This window comes from Taudactylus pleione, unplaced genomic scaffold (assembly GCF_031769625.1).
Source record: "Taudactylus pleione unplaced genomic scaffold, aTauple2 ptg000134l, whole genome shotgun sequence".
Lineage (NCBI taxonomy): Eukaryota > Metazoa > Chordata > Amphibia > Anura > Myobatrachidae > Taudactylus > Taudactylus pleione.
Genome location: NW_028284536.1, coordinates 6,440,001 through 6,453,146, shown reverse-complemented (window position 1 = coordinate 6,453,146; position 13,146 = coordinate 6,440,001). Strand labels below are relative to the sequence as shown.

Genomic DNA, 13,146 nt, shown 5'->3' with positions numbered 1-13,146 from the left:
TTTGATAAATGAAAACAGCACATAGCAGAGTTTCGATCCATCGACCTCTGGGTTATGGGCCCAGCACGCTTCCGCTGCGCCACTCTGCTGCTCATGGAAGTGCTTAGAACTCAAGAAGGGTTGATTCATCTCAAGAACATGGCAATGTGTTCCTTTTAATTAACGAAAAATCCTAAAATAACTGTCCAGATTAGAGACTTTATAAACTTTGGCAAGGAAACTTTCCAGATCAATCTTTCTTAGGTGTTGTTTGTTTATGTTTCACATAGGGTCTCTGTGGCGCAATTGGTTAGCGCGTTTGGCTGTTAACCGGAAGGTTGGTGGTTCAATCCCACCCAGGGACGAGAATCTTCTATTAGTCAAATTTTGGGGAATTTTAGGTAGAGAAGTCAACATGTCAAACTACCTATTTTATGGTAGGGTTCAAAACTTTCTCTGAAACAATTATCTCTAAAGTGAGTTTAATTTGATTTAAGGCAATTTATTCAACATTTATAAAATACCTGAAGGTTAATGTTGTTCCTGGTGATATCTAATCAGCAGAATGCAACCTAGCAGCATTTTTAAGTGAAAGCCTGTGTTATGTTAAAAGCAGGTCTTATCTTATCAGTACAAAGGTAAGGAATTAAGAAAAACTTTTTGAAGTTTGAAGATTTTTCTTACAAAATCATTGTCTTATTGCATCACCAAAGTGTAAGCAGGAAAGATGATTTTGATAAATTACTTGTTAGAACACCTGATTTGCTCTTCTGGAGTCAATGTAGTTTGTTTTTCTCAATAACCATAGAAGTAATAGGGTAAAGTAAAGACATTAAGTGGATTTTTTGCTACAGCACTTCTGTCAAAATATGATTAAAATGAGTTAAGATGATAATGGATTTTCTACTATAAGCAAAGACCAAAAAAGTCAAAATAGCAATCCCAATTTTAGATTTGATAAATGAAAATAGCACATAGCAGAAGATGGTTTCGATCCATCGACCTCTGGGTTATGGGCCCAGCACGCTTCCGCTGCGCCACTTTGCTGCTCATGGTAGTGCTTAGAACTCAAGAAGGGTTGATTCATCACAAGAACATGGCAATGTGTTCCTTTCAGTTAACGAAAAATCCTAAAATAACTGTCCAGATTAGAGACTTTATAAACTTTGGCAAGGAAACTTTCCAGATCAAAGTTTCTTAGCTGTTGTTTGTTTATGTCTCATATAGGGTTTCTGTGGCGCAATTGGTTAGCGCGTTTGGCTGTTAACTGGAATGTTGGTGGTTCAATCCCACCCAGGGACGAGAATATTCTATTAATCAAGTTTTGGGGATTTTTAAGTAGAGAAGTCAACATGTCAAACTACCTATTTTAAGGAAGGGTTCAAGACTTTCTCTGAAACAATTATCTCTAAAGTGAGTTTAATTTGATTTAAGCCAATTTATTCAACATTTAGAAAATACCTGAAGGTTAATGTTGTTCCTGGTGATATCTAATCAGCAGAATGCAACCTAGCAGCATTTTTAAGTGAAAGCCTTTGTTATGTTATAACCAGGTGTTATCTTATCAGTACAAAGGTAAGGATTTAAGAAAAACTTTTTGAAGTGTGAAGATTTTTCTTACAAAATCATTGTCTTATTGCATCACCAAAGTGTAAGCTGGAAAGATGATTTTGATAAATTACTTGTTAGATCACCTGATTTGCTCTTCTGGAGTCAATGTAGTTTGTTTTTCTCAATAACCATAGAAGTAATAGGGTAAATTAAAGACATTATGTGGATTTTTTGCTACAGCACTTCTGTCAAAATACGATTAAAATTAGTTAAGATGATAATGGATTTTCTACTATAAGCAAAGACCAAAAAAGTCAAAATAGCAATCCCAATTTTAGATTTGATAAATGAAAATAGCACATAGCAGAGGATGGTTTCGATCCATCGACCTCTGGGTTATGGGCCCAGCACGCTACCGCTGCGCCACTCTGCTGCTCATGGAAGTGCATAGAACTCAAGAAGGGTTGATTCATTACAAGAACATGGCAATGTGTTCCTTTTAATTAACGAAAAATCCTAAAATAACTGTCCAGATTAGAGACTTTATAAACTTTGGCAAGGAAACTTTCCAGATCAATGTTTCTTAGCTGTTGTTTGTTTATGTCTCGTATAGGGTTTCTGTGGCGCAATTGGTTAGCGCCTTCGGCTGTTAACTGGAATGTTGGTGGTTCAATCCCACCCAGGGACGAGAATATTCTATTAACAAGTTTTGGGGATTTTTAGGTAGAGAAGTCAACATGTCAAACTACCTATTTTAAGGAAGGGTTCAAGACTTTCTCTGAAACAATTATCTCTAAAGTGAGTTTAATTTGATTTAAGCCAATTTATTCAACATTTAGAAAATACCTGAAGGTTAATGTTGTTCCTGGTGATATCTAATCAGCAGAATGCAACCTAGCAGCATTTTTAAGTGAAAGCCTGTGTTATGTTATAACCAGGTGTTATCTTATCAGTACAAAGGTAAGGAATTAAGAAAAACTTTTTGAAGTTTGAAGATTTTTCTTACAAAATCATTGTCTTATTGCATCACCAAAGTGTAAGCTGGAAAGATGATTTTGATAAATTACTTGTTAGAACACCTGATTTGCTCTTCTGGAGTCAATGTAGTTTGTTTTTCTCAATAACCATAGAAGTAATAGGGTAAAGTAAAGACATTATGTGGGTTTTTTGCTACAGCACTTCTGTCAAAATACGATTTAAATGAGTTAAGATGATAATGGATTTTCTACTATAAGCAAAGACCAAAAAAGTCAAAATAGCAATCCCAATTTTAGATTTGATAAATGAAAATAGCACATAGCAGAGGATGGTTTCGATCCATCGACCTCTGGGTTATGGGCCCAGCACGCTTCCGCTGCGCCACTCTGCTGCTCATGGAAGTGCTTAGAACTCAAGAAGGGTTGATTCATCTCAAGAACATGGCAATGTGTTCCTTTTAATTAACGAAAAATCCTAAAATAACTGTCCAGATTAGAGACTTTATAAACTTTGGCAAGGAAACTTTCCAGATCAATGTTTCTTAGCTGTTGTTTGTTTATGTTTCACATAGGGTCTCTGTGGCGCAATTGGTTAGCGCGTTTGGCTGTTAACTTGAAGGTTGGTGGTTCAATCCCACCCAGGGACGAGAATCTTCTATTAGTCAAATTTTGGGGAATTTTAGGTAGAGAAGTCAACATGTCAAACTACCTATTTTATGGTAGGGTTCAAGACTTTCTCTGAAACAATTATCTCTAAAGTGAGTTTAATTTGATTTAAGGCAATTTATTCAACATTTATAAAATACCTCAAGGTTAATGTTGTTCCTGGTGATATCTAATCAGCAGAATGCAACCTAGCAGCATTTTTAAGTGAAAGCCTGTGTTATGTTAAAACCAGGTCTTATCTTATCAGTACAAAGGTAAGGAATTAAGAAAAACTTTTTGAAGTTTGAAGATTTTTCTTACAAAATCATTGTCTTATTGCATCACCAAAGTGTAAGCAGGAAAGATGATTTTGATAAATTACTTGTTAGAACACCTGATTTGCTCTTCTGGAGTCAATGTAGTTTGTTTTTCTCAATAACCATAGAAGTAATAGGGTAAAGTAAAGACATTAAGTGGATTTTTTGCTACAGCACTTCTGTCAAAATATGATTAAATTGAGTTAAGATGATAATGGATTTTCTACTATAAGCAAAGACCAAAAAAGTCAAAATAGCAATCCCAATTTTAGATTTGATAAATCAAAATAGCACATAGCAGAGGATGGTTTCGATCCATCGACCTCTGGGTTATGGGCCCAGCAAGCTTCTGCTGCGCCACTCTGCTGCTCATGGAAGTGCTGAGAACTCAAGAAGGGTTGATTCATCACAAGAACATGGCAATGTGTTCCTTTTAATTAATGAAAAATCCTAAAATAACTGTCCAGATTAGAGACTTTATAAACTTTGGCAAGGAAACTTTCCAGATCAATGTTTCTTAGCTGCTGTTTGTTTATGTCTCATATAGGGTTTCTGTGGTGCAATTGGTTAGCGCGTTCGGCTGTTAACTGGAATGTTGGTGGTTCAATCCCACCCAGGGACGAGAATATTCTATTAATCAAGTTTTGGGGATTTTTAGGTAGAGAAGTCAACATGTCAAACTACCTATTTTAAGGAAGGGTTCAAGACTTTCTCTGAAACAATTATCTCTAAAGTGAGTTTAATTTGATTTAAGCCAATTTATTCAACATTTAGAAAATACCTGAAGGTTAATGTTGTTCCTGGTGATATCTAATCAGCAGAATGCAACCTAGCAGCATTTTTAAGTGAAAGCCTGTGTTATGTTATAACCAGGTGTTATCTTATCAGTACAAAGGTAAGGAATTAAGAAAAACTTTTTGAAGTGTGAAGATTTTTCTTACAAAATCATTGTCTTATTGCATCACCAAAGTGTAAGCTGGAAAGATGATTTTGATAAATTACTTGTTAGATCACCTGATTTGCTCTTCTGGAGTCAATGTAGTTTGTTTTTCTCAATAACCATAGAAGTAATAGGGTAAATTAAAGACATTATGTGGATTTTTTGCTACAGCACTTCTGTCAAAATACGATTAAAATGAGTTAAGATGATAATGGATTTTCTACTATAAGCAAAGACCAAAAAAGTCAAAATAGCAATCCCAATTTTAGATTTGATAAATGAAAATAGCACATAGCAGAGGATGGTTTCGATCCATCGACCTCTGGGTTATGGCCCAGCACGCTTCCGCTGCGCCACTCTGCTGCTCATGGAAGTGCTTAGAACTCAAGAAGGGTTGATTCATCACAAGAACATGGCAATGTGTTCCTTTTAATTAACGAAAAATCCTAAAATAACTGTCCAGATTAGAGACTTTATAAACTTTGGCAAGGAAACTTTCCAGATCAATGTTTCTTAGCTGTTGTTTGTTTATGTCTCATATAGGGTTTCTGTGGCGCAATTGTTTAGCGCGTTCGGCTGTTAACTGGAATGTTGGTGGTTCAATCCCACCCAGGGACAGGAATATTCTATTAATCAAGTTTTGGGGATTTTTCGGTAGAGAAGTCAACATGTCAAACTACCTATTTTAAGGAAGGGTTCAAGACTTTCTCTGAAACAATTATCTCTAAAGTGAGTTTAATTTGATTTAAGCCAATTTATTCAACATTTAGAAAATACCTGAAGATTAATGTTGTTCCTGGTGATATCTAATCAGCAGAATGCAACCTAGCAGCATTTTTAAGTGGAAGCCTGTGTTATGTTAAAACCAGGTGTTATCTTATCAGTACAAAAGTAAGGAATTAAGAAAAACTTTTTGAAGTGTGAAGATTTTTCTTACAAAATCATTGTCTTATTGCATCACCAAAGTGTAAGCTGGAAAGATGATTTTGATAAATTACTTGTTAGATCACCTGATTTGCTCTTCTGGAGTCAATGTAGTTTGTTTTTCTCAATAACCATAGAAGTAATAGGGTAAATTAAAGACATTATGTGGATTTTTTGCTACAGCACTTCTGTCAAAATACGATTAAAATGAGTTAAGATGATAATGGATTTTCTACTATAAGCAAAGACCAAAAAAGTCAAAATAGCAATCCCAATTTTAGATTTGATAAATGAAAATAGCACATAGCAGAGGATGGTTTCGATCCATCGACCTCTGGGTTATGGGCCCAGCACGCTTCCGCTGCGCCACTCTGCTGCTCATGGAAGTGCTTAGAACTCAAGAAGGGTTGATTCATCACAAGAACATGGCAATGTGTTCCTTTTAATTAACGAAAAATCCTAAAATAACTGTCCAGATTAGAGACTTTATAAACTTTGGCAAGGAAACTTTCCAGATCAATGTTTCTTAGCTGTTGTTTGTTTGTGTCTCATATAGGGTTTCTGTGGCGCAATTGGTTAGCGCATTTGGCTGTTAACTGGAATGTTGGTGGTTCAATCCCACCCAGGGACGAGAATATTCTATTAATCAAGTTTTGGGGATTTTTAGGTAGAGAAGTCAACATGTCAAACTACCTATTTTAAGGAAGGGTTCAAGACTTTCTCTGAAACAATTATCTCTAAAGTGAGTTTAATTTGATTTAAGCCAATTTATTCAACATTTAGAAAATACCTGAAGGTTAATGTTGTTCCTGGTGATATCTAATCAGCAGAATGCAACCTAGCAGCATTTTTAAGTGAAAGCCTTTGTTATGTTATAACCAGGTGTTATCTTATCAGTACAAAGGTAAGGAATTAAGAAAAACTTTTTGAAGTGTGAAGATTTTTCTTACAAAATCATTGTCTTATTGCATCACCAAAGTGTAAGCTGGAAAGATGATTTTGATAAATTACTTGTTAGATCACCTGATTTGCTCTTCTGGAGTCAATGTAGTTTGTTTTTCTCAATAACCATAGAAGTAATAGGGTAAATTAAAGACATTATGTGGATTTTTTGCTACAGCACTTCTGTCAAAATATGATTAAAATGAGTTAAGATGATAATGGATTTTCTACTATAAGCAAAGACCAAAAAAGTCAAAATAGCAATCCCAATTTTAGATTTGATAAATGAAAATAGCACATAGCAGAGGATGGTTTCGATCCATCGACCTCTGGGTTATGGGCCCAGCACGCTTCCGCTGCGCCACTCTGCTGCTCATGGAAGTGCTTAGAACTCAAGAAGGGTTGATTCATCTCAAGAACATGGCAATGTGTTCCTTTTAATTAACGAAAAATCCTAAAATAACTGTCCAGATTAGAGACTTTATAAACTTTGGCAAGGAAACTTTCCAGATCAATGTTTCTTAGCTGTTGTTTGTTTATGTTTCACATAGGGTCTCTGTGGCGCAATTGGTTAGCGCGTTTGGCTGTTAACTGGAAGGTTGGTGGTTCAATCCCACCCAGGGACGAGCATCTTCTATTAGTCAAATTTTGGGGAATTTTAGGTAGAGAAGTCAACATGTCAAACTACCTATTTTATGGTAGGGTTCAAGACTTTCTCTGAAACAATTATCTCTAAAGTGAGTTTAATTTGATTTAAGGCAATTTATTCAACATTTATAAAATACCTGAAGGTTAATTTTGTTCCTGGTGATATCTAATCAGCAGAATGCAACCTAGCAGCATTTTTAAGTGAAAGCCTGTGTTATGTTATAACCAGGTGTTATCTTATCAGTACAAAGGTAAGGAATTAAGAAAAACTTTTTGAAGTTTGAAGATTTTTCTTACAAAATCATTGTCTTATTGCATCACCAAAGTGTAAGCTGGAAAGATGATTTTGATAAATTACTTGTTAGAACACCTGATTTGCTCTTCTGGAGTCAATGTAGTTTGTTTTTCTCAATAACCATAGAAGTAATAGGGTAAAGTAAAGACATTATGTGGGTTTTTTGCTACAGCACTTCTGTCAAAATACGATTTAAATGAGTTAAGATGATAATGGATTTTCTACTATAAGCAAAGACCAAAAAAGTCAAAATAGCAATCCCAATTTTAGATTTGATAAATGAAAACAGCACATAGCAGAGTCTCGATCCATCGACCTCTGGGTTACGGGCCCAGCACGCTTCCGCTGCGCCACTCTGCTGCTCATAGAAGTGCTTCGAACTCAAGAAGGGTTGATTCATCACAAGAACATGGCAATGTGTTCCTTTTAATTAACGAAAAATCCTAAAATAACTGTCCAGATTAGAGACTTTATAAACTTTGGCAAGGAAACTTTCCAGATCAATGTTTCTTAGCTGTTGTTTGTTTATGTCTCATATAGGGTTTCTGTGGCGCAATTGGTTAGCGTGTTCGGCTGTTAACTGGAATGTTGGTGGTTCAATCCCACCCAGGGACGAGAATATTCTATTAATCAAGTTTTGGGGATTTTTAGGTAGAGAAGTCAACATGTCAAACTACCTATTTTAAGGAAGGGTTCAAGACTTTCTCTGAAACAATTATCTCTAAAGTGAGTTTAATTTGATTTAAGCCAATTTATTCAACATTTAAAAAATACCTGAAGGTTAATGTTGTTCCTGGTGATATCTAATCAGCAGAATGCAACCTAGCAGCATTTTTAAGTGAAAGCCTGTGTTATGTTATAACCAGGTGTTATCTTATCAGTACAAAGGTAAGGAATTAAGAAAAACATTTTGAAGTTTGAAGATTTTTCTTACAAAATCATTGTCTTATTGCATCACCAAAGTGTAAGCTGGAAAGATGATTTTGATAAATTACTTGTTAGAACACCTGATTTGCTCTTCTGGAGTCAATGTAGTTTGTTTTTCTCAATAACCATAGAAGTAATAGGGTAAAGTAAAGACATTATGTGGGTTTTTTGCTACAGCACTTCTGTCAAAATACGATTTAAATGAGTTAAGATGATAATGGATTTTCTACTATAAGCAAAGACCAAAAAAGTCAAAATAGCAATCCCAATTTTAGATTTGATAAATGAAAACAGCACATAGCAGAGTTTCGATCCATCGACCTCTGGGTTATGGGCCCAGCACGCTTCCGCTGCGCCACTCTGCTGCTCATGGAAGTGCTTAGAACTCAAGAAGGGTTGATTCATCTCAAGAACATGGCAATGTGTTCCTTTTAATTAACGAAAAATCCTAAAATAACTGTCCAGATTAGAGACTTTATAAACTTTGGCAAGGAAACTTTCCAGATCAATCTTTCTTAGGTGTTGTTTGTTTATGTTTCACATAGGGTCTCTGTGGCGCAATTGGTTAGCGCGTTTGGCTGTTAACCGGAAGGTTGGTGGTTCAATCCCACCCAGGGACGAGAATCTTCTATTAGTCAAATTTTGGGGAATTTTAGGTAGAGAAGTCAACATGTCAAACTACCTATTTTATGGTAGGGTTCAAAACTTTCTCTGAAACAATTATCTCTAAAGTGAGTTTAATTTGATTTAAGGCAATTTATTCAACATTTATAAAATACCTGAAGGTTAATTTTGTTCCTGGTGATATCTAATCAGCAGAATGCAACCTAGCAGCATTTTTAAGTGAAAGCCTGTGTTATGTTAAAAGCAGGTCTTATCTTATCAGTACAAAGGTAAGGAATTAAGAAAAACTTTTTGAAGTTTGAAGATTTTTCTTACAAAATCATTGTCTTATTGCATCACCAAAGTGTAAGCAGGAAAGATGATTTTGATAAATTACTTGTTAGAACACCTGATTTGCTCTTCTGGAGTCAATGTAGTTTGTTTTTCTCAATAACCATAGAAGTAATAGGGTAAAGTAAAGACATTAAGTGGATTTTTTGCTACAGCACTTCTGTCAAAATATGATTAAAATGAGTTAAGATGATAATGGATTTTCTACTATAAGCAAAGACCAAAAAAGTCAAAATAGCAATCCCAATTTTAGATTTGATAAATGAAAATAGCACATAGCAGAAGATGGTTTCGATCCATCGACCTCTGGGTTATGGGCCCAGCACGCTTCCGCTGCGCCACTCTGCTGCTCATGGTAGTGCTTAGAACTCAAGAAGGGTTGATTCATCACAAGAACATGGCAATGTGTTCCTTTCAGTTAACGAAAAATCCTAAAATAACTGTCCAGATTAGAGACTTTATAAACTTTGGCAAGGAAACTTTCCAGATCAAAGTTTCTTAGCTGTTGTTTGTTTATGTCTCATATAGGGTTTCTGTGGCGCAATTGGTTAGCGCGTTTGGCTGTTAACTGGAATGTTGGTGGTTCAATCCCACCCAGGGACGAGAATATTCTATTAATCAAGTTTTGGGGATTTTTAAGTAGAGAAGTCAACATGTCAAACTACCTATTTTAAGGAAGGGTTCAAGACTTTCTCTGAAACAATTATCTCTAAAGTGAGTTTAATTTGATTTAAGCCAATTTATTCAACATTTAGAAAATACCTGAAGGTTAATGTTGTTCCTGGTGATATCTAATCAGCAGAATGCAACCTAGCAGCATTTTTAAGTGAAAGCCTTTGTTATGTTATAACCAGGTGTTATCTTATCAGTACAAAGGTAAGGATTTAAGAAAAACTTTTTGAAGTGTGAAGATTTTTCTTACAAAATCATTGTCTTATTGCATCACCAAAGTGTAAGCTGGAAAGATGATTTTGATAAATTACTTGTTAGATCACCTGATTTGCTCTTCTGGAGTCAATGTAGTTTGTTTTTCTCAATAACCATAGAAGTAATAGGGTAAATTAAAGACATTATGTGGATTTTTTGCTACAGCACTTCTGTCAAAATACGATTAAAATTAGTTAAGATGATAATGGATTTTCTACTATAAGCAAAGACCAAAAAAGTCAAAATAGCAATCCCAATTTTAGATTTGATAAATGAAAATAGCACATAGCAGAGGATGGTTTCGATCCATCGACCTCTGGGTTATGGGCCCAGCACGCTACCGCTGCGCCACTCTGCTGCTCATGGAAGTGCATAGAACTCAAGAAGGGTTGATTCATTACAAGAACATGGCAATGTGTTCCTTTTAATTAACGAAAAATCCTAAAATAACTGTCCAGATTAGAGACTTTATAAACTTTGGCAAGGAAACTTTCCAGATCAATGTTTCTTAGCTGTTGTTTGTTTATGTCTCATATAGGGTTTCTGTGGCGCAATTGGTTAGCGCCTTCGGCTGTTAACTGGAATGTTGGTGGTTCAATCCCACCCAGGGACGAGAATATTCTATTAACAAGTTTTGGGGATTTTTAGGTAGAGAAGTCAACATGTCAAACTACCTATTTTAAGGAAGGGTTCAAGACTTTCTCTGAAACAATTATCTCTAAAGTGAGTTTAATTTGATTTAAGCCAATTTATTCAACATTTAGAAAATACCTGAAGGTTAATGTTGTTCCTGGTGATATCTAATCAGCAGAATGCAACCTAGCAGCATTTTTAAGTGAAAGCCTGTGTTATGTTATAACCAGGTGTTATCTTATCAGTACAAAGGTAAGGAATTAAGAAAAACTTTTTGAAGTTTGAAGATTTTTCTTACAAAATCATTGTCTTATTGCATCACCAAAGTGTAAGCTGGAAAGATGATTTTGATAAATTACTTGTTAGAACACCTGATTTGCTCTTCTGGAGTCAATGTAGTTTGTTTTTCTCAATAACCATAGAAGTAATAGGGTAAAGTAAAGACATTATGTGGGTTTTTTGCTACAGCACTTCTGTCAAAATACGATTTAAATGAGTTAAGATGATAATGGATTTTCTACTATAAGCAAAGACCAAAAAAGTCAAAATAGCAATCCCAATTTTAGATTTGATAAATGAAAACAGCACATAGCAGAGTCTCGATCCATCGACCTCTGGGTTATGGGCCCAGCACGCTTCCGCTGCGCCACTCTGCTGCTCATGGAAGTGCTTAGAACTCAAGAAGGGTTGATTCATCACAAGAACATGGCAATGTGTTCATTTTAATTAACGAAAAATCCTAAAATAACTGTCCAGATTAGAGACTTTATAAACTTTGGCAAGGAAACTTTCCAGATCAATGTTTCTTAGCTGTTGTTTGTTTATGTCTCGTATAGGGTTTCTGTGGCGCAATTGGTTAGCGCGTTCGGCTGTTAACTGGAGTGTTGGTGGTTCAATCCCACCCAGGGACGAGAATATTCTATTAATCAAGTTTTGGGGATTTTTAGGTAGAGAAGTCAACATGTCAAACTACCTATTTTAAGGAAGGGTTCAAGACTTTCTCTGAAACAATTATCTCTAAAGTGAGTTTAATTTGATTTAAGCCAATTTATTCAACATTTAGAAAATACCTGAAGGTTAATGTTGTTCCTGGTGATATCTAATCAGCAGAATGCAACCTAGCAGCATTTTTAAGTGGAAGCCTGTGTAATATTAAAACCAGGTGTTATCTTATCAGTACAAAGGTAAGGAATTAAGAAAAACTTTTTGAAGTGTGAAGATTTTTCTTACAAAATCATTGTCTTATTGCATCACCAAAGTGTAAACTGGAAAGATGATTTTGATAAATTACTTGTTAGATCACCTGATTTGCTCTTCTGGAGTCAATGTAGTTTGTTTTTCTCAATAACCATAGAAGTAATAGGGTAAATTAAAGACATTATATGGATTTTTTGCTACAGCACTTCTGTCAAAATACGATTAAAATGAGTTAAGATGATAATGGATATTCTACTATAAGCAAAGACCAAAAAAGTCAAAATAGCAATCCCAATTTTAGATTTGATAAATGAAAATAGCACATAGCAGAGGATGGTTTCGATCCATCGACCTCTGGGTTATGGGCCCAGCACGCTTCCGCTGCGCCACTCTGCTGCTCATGGAAGTGCTTAGAACTCAAGAAGGGTTGATTCATCACAAGAACATGGCAATGTGTTCCTTTTAATTAACGAAAAATCCTAAAATAACTGTCCAGATTAGAGACTTTATAAACTTTGGCAAGGAAACTTTCCAGATCAATGTTTCTTAGCTGTTGTTTGTTTATGTCTCATATAGGGTTTCTGTGGCGCAATTGGTTAGCGCGTTCGGCTGTTAACTGGAATGTTGGTGGTTCAATCCCACCCAGGGACGAGAATATTCTATTAATCAAGTTTTGGGGATTTTAGGTAGAGAAGTCAACATGTCAAACTACCTATTTTAAGGAAGGGTTCAAGACTTTCTCTGAAACAATTATCTCTAAAGTGAGTTTAATTTGATTTAAGCCAATTTATTCAACATTTAGAAAATACCTGAAGGTTAATGTTGTTCCTGGTGATATCTAATCAGCAGAATGCAACCTAGCAGCATTTTTAAGTGAAAGCCTTTGTTATGTTATAACCAGGTGTTATCTTATCAGTACAAAGGTAAGGATTTAAGAAAAACTTTTTGAAGTGTGAAGATTTTTCTTACAAAATCATTGTCTTATTGCATCACCAAAGTGTAAGCTGGAAAGATGATTTTGATAAATTACTTGTTAGATCACCTGATTTGCTCTTCTGGAGTCAATGTAGTTTGTTTTTCTCAATAACCATAGAAGTAATAGGGTAAATTAAAGACATTATGTGGATTTTTTGCTACAGCACTTCTGTCAAAATACGATTAAAATTAGTTAAGATGATAATGGATTTTCTACTATAAGCAAAGACCAAAAAAGTCAAAATAGCAATCCCAATTTTAGATTTGATAAATGAAAATAGCACATAGCAGAGGATGGTTTCGATCCATCGACCT

General features: G+C 35.2%; 2 non-coding genes across 2 annotated transcripts; both read left to right on the top strand.

Moving 5' to 3' along the window:
• The first annotated feature begins 270 nt into the window (after nucleotides 1-270).
• TRNAN-GUU (transfer RNA asparagine (anticodon GUU)) lies at nucleotides 271-344 on the top strand. Its single transcript has one exon. It is a non-coding gene; the product is annotated as a tRNA-Asn (tRNA).
• An 8,347-nt stretch (nucleotides 345-8,691) lies between these two features.
• On the top strand, nucleotides 8,692-8,765 carry TRNAN-GUU (transfer RNA asparagine (anticodon GUU)). Its single transcript has one exon. It is a non-coding gene; the product is annotated as a tRNA-Asn (tRNA).
• Nucleotides 8,766-13,146: the final 4,381 nt, after the last annotated feature.